Source organism: Triticum aestivum, chromosome 1A (assembly GCF_018294505.1).
Source record: "Triticum aestivum cultivar Chinese Spring chromosome 1A, IWGSC CS RefSeq v2.1, whole genome shotgun sequence".
NCBI lineage: Eukaryota > Viridiplantae > Streptophyta > Magnoliopsida > Poales > Poaceae > Triticum > Triticum aestivum.
This window is the reverse complement of record NC_057794.1, coordinates 429,971,296-429,982,393: the sequence shown is the minus strand read 5'-3', so window position 1 is coordinate 429,982,393 and position 11,098 is coordinate 429,971,296.

Here is an 11,098-nt window from a genome sequence, read left to right as displayed (position 1 = left end):
CAACCGAACACCGGAGGACAGAAGAGGTTCCCCCCACAAGTGCGGACGGTGGACATGATATACACAACCCACATCCCCAAGAGGGAGCGGAACCGTGCGGTCAGGGACGTATATGTGTTGGAGCCAGTCGCCCCAAAGTTCAACCCATGGTCATACTGTCCGATCACCTTCGATCACAGGGACCACCCCACTAGTATCCGTCATGGCGGATTCGCCGCACTGGTCTTAGACCCAATCATCGACGGATTTCACCTCACTCGAGTCCTTATGGATGGTGGTAGCAGCCTGAACCTGCTTTACCATGACACAATGCGCAAAATGGGTATAGACCCCTCAAGGGTCAAACCCACAAAAACGACCTTTAAAGGCGTCATTCTAGGTGTAGAGGCCCATTGCACAGGCTCAATTACACTAGAAGTGGTCTTCGGATCCCTAGATAACTTCCGAAGCGAAGAATTAATCTTTGATATAGTCCCGTTCCGCAGTGGCTATCATGCACTGCTCAGGCAAACCGCATTTGCGAGATTCAATGCGGTACCACATTATGCATACCTCAAGCTCAAGATGCCAGGACCTCGGGGGGTCATCATAGTTAATGGAAACACAGAGCGCTCTCTCCGCACGGAGGGGCACACTGCGGCCCTCGCAGCAGAAGTGCAAAGCAGCCTCTCAAGGCAATCCACCAGTTCGGCGTTTCAAGACCCGGACACCTTCAAGCGTGCTCAGAGTAATCGGCAACTAGACCGCCCGACACGATCTGAGCTCGCGTAGCAATGCGGCCCCAACCCCGGCCCAAGCCAAACGGTGAAATTCATGCCACACGTACATAATTACGCATTAAAAATACCATGGGCACAGGTGGGGAGGGGGGCACAACTACGACACACCCCAATACACGGCTTAAACCGCACTAGGGGCTTCCCGCTTTGTTATTTTTGTCTTTCAGGACATTAATATCTGGAAACCCTGTCCGGCAGCATGATTGCCGGACACATGATGCAGCAACCAAGGAGGCAGAAAGCTACGTCACACCCCGGAACTCCTAGGTGGATTACGATAACGAGTGAAATATTTGCTTTAATACTATTCCTCAGCTTGCCCTTGGAAGGGACATAGTCCTACTTTTTTCTTATCGCACTACCTATATCATTCTGCTTTAAGGCACCTTTTTGAATAAACAATGCATAACATTACGACTATTATTGCATTCTTGTTATATATATGTGTTCATTAATGACGCCTTGCAACCGTACACTTTGGTACGGCCAATACACAAGGGGCTTAAGTGCCCCACGTTATGGTGTGAGAACTCTGAACACTTTCACAAGTGCGGCACCCCGAACTTATAGCATTATATGCATCAGCTCCCAATCATGTCTTTGGTCAAATGTTGGGTTTGCCCGGCTCCTATGTTTTGGTACCTTATGTTCCACTCTATCGGCTAAGGTAGCACTAGGAGAACTACTGTGATTGTGCCCCGGTTCTGCTGGGCTAAGTACCTCAGTAGAGAAAGCTAAAACTGACTGTCATGATAAGGCGAGAGACTGGTCGCTGTTCGGCGAGGTTTCGAGTCCCTAAAGACTTATGCCACTTAGAGCGAGGAGCCGGTCCTGTCCGGCTTAAAGGCGTGTATCGCGCCCCGAATTCGGCCTTCCGAATACCAGGGGCTTCGCCGAAATTTAAAATTATAGAATTCTATGGCTAAGTGAGAGTGATAAAGCATTATTAGTCCGGTTTCCTTGTTTGCTATGCTGAGCACCTCCCTGGAAGGACCCAAAAATGGGAACAAGAGTGCTCAGGTTTATCCCGAACACCCCAGCACTCGCGGCATGGGGGCAGAAGCCGAGGACTAGCCATCTCTCAGATTGGATAAACAGCCAAACAGAAGATAATATTTTAAATTCAAACAAGCGTTGCATAGCGCTAATGAAACAAGTTTTCATCATACAGGATCACACGAGCAAGTTTACTCAAATATTACATCCTTTGGACAGTCGTCCGCTACAAGACGGGCACCCTTAAGGACACCCTCATAATAAATTTCGGGGGTGCGATGCTCCTTGACCTGCGGCAGTCCTTCCTTGATCAGCTTCATGGCGTCTAGCTTGGCCCATTGCACCTTCACACGGGCGAAAGCCCGACGTGCACCTTCGATGTAGATGGACCTCTTGACGACTTCCAGCCATGGGCAGGCATCCACAAGACGCCTCACCAGGCCGAAGTAGCTGTTCGAAAGGGCGTCGCCAGGCCACATCCAGACTATAAAGCCCTTCATGGCCTGTTCGGCCGCCTTGTGTAGCTCGACCAGCTGCTTCAGCTGGTCGAACATAGGCACCGGGTGTTCGGTCCCAGTATACTGAGACCAGAACAACTTCTCCGTTGAGCTTCCCTCCTCGGCCTGGCAAAATTGTGCGGCATCCGACACACTACGGGGCAAATCTCGAATGCTCCTGGAGAGCTCCAGATTCGGGTAAGTAATAGGTAACTTAGTTTCACATGCTTGCTTTGCATATAGAATGCCTTACCCGCCGCTATTTTCTTCATCGCGTCAATCTCCTGGAGGGCCTTTTGGGCTTCGGCCTTGGCACTCTTTGTGCTCTCGAGGGCCGCGGCAAGATCAGACTCTCGCGTCTTCGAGTCAAGCTCCAACGCCTCGTGCTTCGTCACGAGAGCCTGGAGCTCTTGCTGCACCTCGCCCACCCGAGCCTCTTGCCTTTCCTGCTCGGTGCGCTCCTTGGCCGCTTTATCTTCGGCCTTGGACAGCGCTTGCTTTAGGGTCGCCACTTCGGTCGTGGCCCCTGGAAAATTCATGATGATCCTGTCATTTTGCAATCACATTCTTTTTATACATATCCATAGACTAGGTACTACTTACCTTTGTTCTCTTCGAGCTGCCTCTTGGCAAGGCCGAGCTCGTCCTTGGACCCTTTAAGGTCCTGCTTTAGTGCGGCGACCTCCGCAGTCAATGTGGCAGATGCCAGCAGCGAAGCCTGCATACGCATATTGACATACTTATATTAGACTCCTGCGATATTGTTTGACCCTCTGTTCGGCTTTTCTTTGTGAACACCGAACAGAGCATCAGGGGCTACTGTCTATGCGGTAATATTTTTCCTTTATTTTAAATACTTACCTCAAAGCCTGTTAGAAGGATGGCACAGGCTTCACTCAATCTGCTCTTGGCAGACTGAACCTTCTGGAACACTGCACTCTTAATAGTACGGTGATCCTCGTTGATGGAAGCGCTGCGAAGCGCTCCCAGCAGATTGTCCGGTGCCTCTGGATGGACAGAGGTCACCGGCACAGGCGTCTTGCCCCTCTTGGAAGGAGGCCACCTACCCGAGTCCGGAACCACTGGAGGTTCCGGCGCGGTGTTTCGCTGAGGGCCGAACTCGGAGCCCTCAGGGGCCTTGTTCCATCTTCTCCCGGAGTCCGGAAGGTCGCCTTGAGGCGCCTCCGAGACTGTCTCCCCTCGACCTGATGCTTCTTGGACAATACCCCCGCGTCGTCCGCAGGGCAAGGGGAGGTGGCGGTCGGAAGTGGATCGCTATCCATATTTGACAAGCCCAGGGAGCCGTCCGACGATACATCGATACGGGCTCATGGAGGCCTACATAATCATATTCGGAATTAGGGGAAGCAGTGCGACACAGGAATGATATGAGTTACTCTGGTGTCCGAATACTTACGACTTCGCCAGAGGCATGGCCCTGAGCAGCCACTCGTCTTCGCCTTCGGCGGCGGTGGTGGAACTGTCCGGAAGGAGAGTCCTTCCCTTCTTGGACCCTTCGGCCTCCCCAGTTGGGGCGGCCTTCCTTTTCTTGTCTCCCCCAACTGAAGGGGGAGCATCTTCTTCTTCCTCCTCGTCTTCGGGGGAGGAGTGTGTTGCAGAGTTATCAAACGATGAGTCCGATGACGCCTGGCGTCGGGAGCTCTTTCAGGTTCCCTTGGCCTTCTTGGTCTTCTCCGGCACCTTGTAAGGAGCCAGAGTCAGCATCTTCATCGGGAGAGCGTCTGCTGGGCCTTCAGGCAAAAGAGCCGGACAATCGATTTGTCCGACCGTCTCCTGCCAGTCATGTCAAAGGTACGGGAGCTTAGATCCCGCATAGAGTCAAACTATGAAAAACAAGTATCCCGTGAGAGGTAAAACAGCTTACCGCGCTGGCTTGGCGCTTCACGCAGAATCCGCGATCCTCAGTAGTGGGAGGGGGAACCTTGACACCCTGGAATAGCACCTTCCAGGCATCCTCGTGAGTTGTGTCGAAGAGCCTATTCAGAGTTCGGTGCTGGGCCGGGTCGAACTCCCACAAGTTGAAAGCCCATTGTTGGCGCGGAAGGATCCGGTGGATGAGCATGACCTGGACTACGTTGACGAGTTTGATCTTCTTGTTCACCATGTTTTGAATACATGTTTGGAGTCCGGTTAGCTCTCCCGAACTACCCCAGGACAGGCCCTTCTCTTGCCAGGAGGTGAGCCGCGTGGGGATGCCAGATCAGAACTCGGGGGCCGCTGCCCATTTAGGGTCATGCGGCTCTATGATGTAGAACCACCCCGATTGCCACCCCTTTACGGTCTCCACGAAGGAGCCCTCGAGCCATGTGACGTTGGGCATCTTGCCCACCAAGGCACCTCCGCACTCCGCCTGGCGGCCGCTCACTACCTTCGGCTTGACATTGAAGGTCTTCAGCCATAAGCCGAAGTGGGGCTTGATGCGGAGGAAGGCCTCGCACACGACGATAAATGCCAAGATGTTGAGGATGAAGTTCGGGGCCAGATCGTGGAAATCCAGGCCGTAGTAGAACATGAGCCCCCGGACGAATGGGTGGAGAGGGAATCCCAGTCTGCCCCTCATCTGGGAGCCGGTGCGCGATGTCGTCGGGAAGGTATCCGGCTCTCCTCAGCTTCTTGATGTGTCCCTCCGTGACGGAGGAGACCATCCACCTGCCTCCCGCTCCGGACATGGTTGGAGAAGGTTGAGGTGGGAAGTGCAGACTTGGGCACTGGAGCTCGAGTGCGCGAAAATGGATGAGCAAAAGAGGAAGAAGGCATGGATGAAAAGGTGAATTCTTATCCCTTTATATGGGCGGACGAAACTATGCGTCCCCACTAGCCCGGTAAAACTGTCTTATCCCCCAAGCGCCGTAATTGATGGCGCGGTTGGGTTACCCACGCCCGTATTGATGAGAATCCCATAATAAGGGGGAAACGATCTCTGCTTTGACAAGACGTGTCAAAAAACTGCCTCGCGTTATGTGCGGAGCTAGTTAAAGGAAACGGTTCGAATAATCACCGGGCCATGGCATAATGTCGTGTTGCCAAAACAAGTCAGCAAATTGGATTTGTGGAAATATTATTCTCTCTACGGTGGTATGCAGAACTTATTTTGTAGGGTCAGACACTATCCTTGTGTTCAAATTCTTCCGTGGTGTATTCGGAGGAGGAACCCGCCTTGCAATGCCGAAGACAATACTGCGCGCCGGACTCATCGTCATTGAAAGCCTGGTTCAGGGGCTACTAAGGGAGACCTGGATTAGGGGGTCTCCGGACAGCTAGATTATATCCTTTGGCCGGACTGTTGGACTATGAAGACACAAGATTGAAGACTTCGTCTCGTGTTCGGATGGGACTTTACTTGGCGTGGAAGGCAAGCTAGGCAATACGAATATGTGTATCTCCTCCTTTGTAACCGACCCTGTGTAACCCTAGCCCTTTCCGGTGTCTATATAAACCAGAGGGTTTTAGTCCGTAGGACAATATACAATCATACCATAGGCTAGCTTCTAGGGTTTAGCCTCTTTGATCTCATGGTATATCAACTCTTGTAATACCCATATCATCAAGAATAAATCAAGCAGGACGTAGGGTTTTACCTCCATCAAGAGGGCCCGAACCTGGGTAAAACATCATGTTCCCTGCCTCCTGTTACCATCCGCCTTAGACGCACAGTTCGGGACCCTCTACCCGAGATCCGCCGGTTTTGACACCGACACTCGGCAACTGCCCGACTTGACAAGTCCCTGCGACATGCAAGGAAAAGGATCATTATTACCTTAGATCGTGAAGGCCGGCGGTTGGCCTCCCCTTCGCTATAAATGGGAGGTGGGGGCGGAGCCCCCATCTCCTGTCTCTCCTCTGCCTCTCCTGCTTCTTCTTCTTCCTTGCTCCGCTCCTTGCTGGTGCAGTCATGGCGCCGATTCGGATGTTTTCGGCTGTAGAGAAGGGCAAGGCTCCCCTTGACGAGCCCGAGCTGCTCCCGCCGAAGAAGAGGAGGTCTCATCACTGCAAGATGGTCGTGATGCCGGTGGTGTCGCGGCCGTGGTACTAAAGGCCGCCTCCTGGGTACCCGCTGCCCTTGTATGATCATGCCTATGATTCCGTAGGGGGGAGCGATGAGCGTCACCGCCCGCACCAGGGCCGTGGCCGCCGAGTTGCGAAGGCGCACGCCGTCTCCCCAGGGGTCCACGATGCGGACTCCTCGTGCGAGTTCGTTTTGTGGGCGGCGAAGCCACCGAACACATGGATTCGCCTCCCACAGTTCTTCGCCACCGAGGGGACCTCTTGAGCTCTGGCTGCAGCACGCCGACTGCGACACCCCGGCGACTGGAGCGGAGATTGAAGTCATCGCCTCCGGGAGGATCTTCATGACCCGAGGCTGGGGCGAGATTGCCCGAGTCTGCTGCACGGAGGGTGCCCTCGCGATCCACTTCGAGTACGATGGCACCTCTGTGCTGCTCTTCAAGGTCTTTAACGAGGAAGGCCGCCACCTGGAGTGCTGCCCTGAAGGAGGTCGCCAGGATGGTGCAGCGGCTGCCGCAGGGCCTGCCGCAGGCTTCGGCTACAGCTCCTCCAGCGACAACGGCGACTCCTGGTGGTCCAGCGACTCTCCCGAGCTCGTGGAGTCTCCGGAGACGAGCAACGACAGCTACGTGCCCCCGAGCTCCCGCCGAGCTCGTAGCAGGGCTGCGGCGTCCAGCCGCCGTCTTCGCTGATCTGGATGGGGTTGGCGCCGGCCTTACATGGCCCACTGTTGATGATGGCGTTGGCGACATCCGGTGCGTGTAGATAGAAATCCTTAGGAATTCGTTCCCTTTTGTTCCCTGTGAGGAATTGAAATGAACCCCATGGGGGCGTGTAAGGCATGTGTAATGCCTTTTGTCAATATTGCCCTCGTTATGAAAATTTGTGTGCGCATATCCTGCCGAGGCTCGGCCTCCCCTTTCCAATCCCACGGCAGCTTGGTGCTCTATGCTGACAGGTCCCTGTCCCCAGGCAGGCTGCAGCCGTCGCTGATATGCCAGGTCGCGTGGCGTGGTCAAGGCCAGGAGGTGAGCGACCCGAGGTCCAGTAAGAGCTCCTGAGGAACGATGCTCAAGAGGTCCCCTTTAGCGCGCAAGCGGCTGTCTTAGGATGGGAAAGGGAGGAAACGTTGCTGCAGCAGGGCTACCGTGAGCGAGGGTCTTGTGCCGTAGCGACTGGTGGATTCCGTGCGGGAACTTATCTTGGTTGTCTGGAGTCGGTTCCTCAAGTTGCATTGGGCTTGTGCGTCGGCCACTGTGGAGTAGCTAGGTAAGGCCCGTGCGAGCCTCCCCCTCTTCTATTTGTTCTCCTAAGTGCTCTGCGTCCTCAGGTCCCGGACCTCGAGCGAGCTCAGCCGCTGCTGGTATGCCAGGTCGCGATGCCATGGGCAAGGCAAGGGGGTGAGGGCTGGAGAGCCAGTAAGAGCTCCTGAGTCACGGTGCTCAGGAGCCCCCTTTTAACGTGCAAGCGAATCACACAAGAGAAGAGGGAGAGTCCATGGTATGGCCCACCATTGTCCTCGGGAGGCTCTGCAAGTTAGCGCGAGAAAGGGCTCGAGCTGCCATGATGATTGCCGGTCCGCCTCCGGTACACGGGAGGGGACTCCCTACTGCGGAGAGCCCTCGGGGCGTGTACAACCCTGCCCTGACACGTGGCTTGCACGGCAAGGCTAGACGAGGTGTGTCTAGGCACTCGTGAGCCAGCGCGGGACTCACGAGGCCCTACCTCAAGGCGGGTTGCGCCTGGTCTTGATTCTTGTTCGTTGTCTTGGTCCTGCAAGGTGGTTAGACAACCTACACCGAACGAATCTCCCGAGGTTATCACGTGAGAAAGCCAGACACCAACGACCCCAGGAGGTGACGTGAACGGGGCTGGCCCGCCAGACAGAGCTCAGACGTTGGATTTATCGACGCTGCAGGGACAAGCCCGAGCACAGACGCCGTGCCCAACCCTCTCACGTGAAAGGTCCTAAAGAAAGACGACCGGCGCGCGGCTCCCGTGATGGGCAACAATCAAGCAGGTGATAATCATAGATAGATTAAGCATGGAAGGCAAACTACCTCAGGTAAATGCATGAACGGTACACGCCACTAGGTCCGGCCCGAGCGGCTTGGGGATGATGTAGCCCGAGGGGCGCCCCCAGCAAGGTAAGCTAAAGACATTAAAAGAAAGGATACATGCCACAGGGACGGACCCACACGGCCTGGGAATAATGCAGCCCTGGGGCGCTCCCAGCTAAATGAACTTGGAAAATGTCACCTGGTTCCGTTGATGAAGGGGTGTTGAGGCAGCTGAAGGTACACGACGAAGGGCTTGCTCCTCACGAGCCACCGGGGCCCTGAGCCTCGGGAGGCTCTGGGGGTCCAGGCAGTTCCTTGAGGGCCGTCTCCATCTCCGCCAGGACTGCATGGTGCCTAGCCTCCTGACCCGCCATGACGCTTCGCAGGTTGCACTAGAAGGCAGCAGCCACGCTTGGCAGGCCGAATGGCATACAGACGTAGCTATGAGGTGGACCTTCGCAGCACCTAACACGCGAAGGCCAGAAGCGCTCCTGAGATGCGGCTCGGTTGAGCCCTGGTATGTCGATGCAGACGCGGATCTCACCACGCTCGTCTGGGTGGGGAGCAACGCCTGGTGGGCGGCGGCCGCCGCGCATTGCTCTTGCTTCCTCAAGCTCTTGAGATACCTTGGTGATGAACTCCTGAGTGCCGGGCGCTCCTTGCCCAGCATCCTCCTGAAGGAGACGTGCCGCGAAACACGCCTCCAGGTGGTGCCCGAGCACCTCCCTCATGACGTTGGTAAGGTCTAAGGCCCTCCAGAAGAGAGCCCCGGAGCCCTGCCCGAGGAGGGCGCCAGGTGAGGGAGTCCTGAATTAGGGGGTCCCCGGATAGCCGGACTATATCCTTTGGCCGGACTGTTGGACTATGAAGATACAAGATTGAAGACTTCGTCCCGTGTCTGGATGAGACTCCTTTGCGTGGAAGGCAAGCTTGGCAATTCGGATATGTAGATCTCCTCCCTTGTAACCAACTCTGTGTAACCCTAGCCCCCTCCGGTGTCTATATAAACTGGAGGGTTTAGTCCGTAGGACGACAACAATCATAATCATAGGCTAGCTTCTAGGGTTTAGCCTCTACGATCTCGTGGTAGATCAACTCTTGTAATACTCATATCATCAAGATCAATCAAGCAGGAAGTAGGGTATTACCTCCATCGAGAGGGCCCGAACCTGGGTAAACATTGTGTCCGCCGCCTCCTATTACCATCCGCCTTAGACGCATAGTTCGAGACCCCCTACCCGAGATCCGCCGGTTTTGACACCGACATTGGTGCTTTCATTGAGAGTTCCACTATGTTGTCACCATAAGGCTTGATGGCTCCTTCGATCATCGGCAATGATGCGATCTAGGGTGAGGTTTTTCTCCCCGGACAGATCTTCGTATTCGGCGGCTTTGTACTACGGGCCAACTCGCTTGGCCATCTGGAGCAGATCGAGAGCTACGCCCCTGGCCATCAGGTCAGGTTTGGAAGCTTGAACTATACTGCCGACATCCGCGGAGACTTGATCTTCGACGGACTCGAGCCCATGTCAGGTGCGCCGCACAGTCGCGACAAGCATGACTTAGCTCTGCCGCCGGACGGTGTTCGGAAGATCGCACCTGCGGCTACTCTGGCCTTCAATCCGGAGCAGATCATGCCGTTCGAGGACGGGTGGATGGACCCCGCCACCGAGGCTGCACACTCAGCGGTGATAGAGCCGAATACTGACTTCACCTCCTACGAGACCTGTGTTGCCGGATCCTTGGATTCGTCCCCGGCAACGGGCTCCGAACCGCCTGCGTCCGTGCCTATCGAATTTGATTGGGCCCCGGTCATGGAGTTTTCCTCCGTGGATATCTTTCAGCACTCGCCCTTGGGCAATGTGCTAAATTCATTAAGGTCTCTCTCCTTCTCAGGAGGCCTTTGGCCGAACTATGTCCGGCTTGAGTGGGAAGTGGACGATGAAGAAATTCGTTCCCCACGCACCACCCACTTAATAGCCACTGTCGACGACTTAACCGACATGCTTGATTTCGACTCCGAAGACATCGACGGTATGGACGACGATGCAGGAGAAGAACATGAACCACCGCCCATAGGGCGTTGGACAGCCACATCATCATATGATATATACATGGTGGATACCCCTAAAGAAAGCGATGGCAATAAGGCAACGAAGGATAATCCCCCCGAGAAGCAATCTAAGTACCGGCGTCATCGGCGCCGCTCTAAGCCCCGCCATAGCAAAAGCAGCAATTACGGCACAAGAGACAATAACGCTGCAGATAGTCACTACAAAAAAAGACACATCCGTGACATTTTGGGCCGAACGAATTTTTTTTCTGTCATACATATGACACTTCTATGCCCATTTTCTGTCATACATTTTGGGCCGGTATCACCATAGATGTGGTGGGATCCTACTTCTATGACAAAAAAACATGACAGAAAATGGGCTTTTCGTCCTGGGCGGGCCGGAGACGCAGCTGCTTGACATTCTTTGGGCCGTCCATGACGGAAAAAACCATAGTAGAAGCGAGGGCGAGGAAAATTTCGGGGAGTTCCCAGTTACAGTGGGAGGTCGGGGGCCAAGCGATGCGCGTTTCTCTCGTACACGTACGCGCGTGTGTGCGAGGCGTTGGCTCTAACTGAACCCGAGCGAGGCGTTGGGATCTAACTGAACCCGAGCGATTGCACTGCAGGCTACGCATTACTGAACCCGAGTGATCGATCGATGGCTGTTAACTGAACCTGATCGAG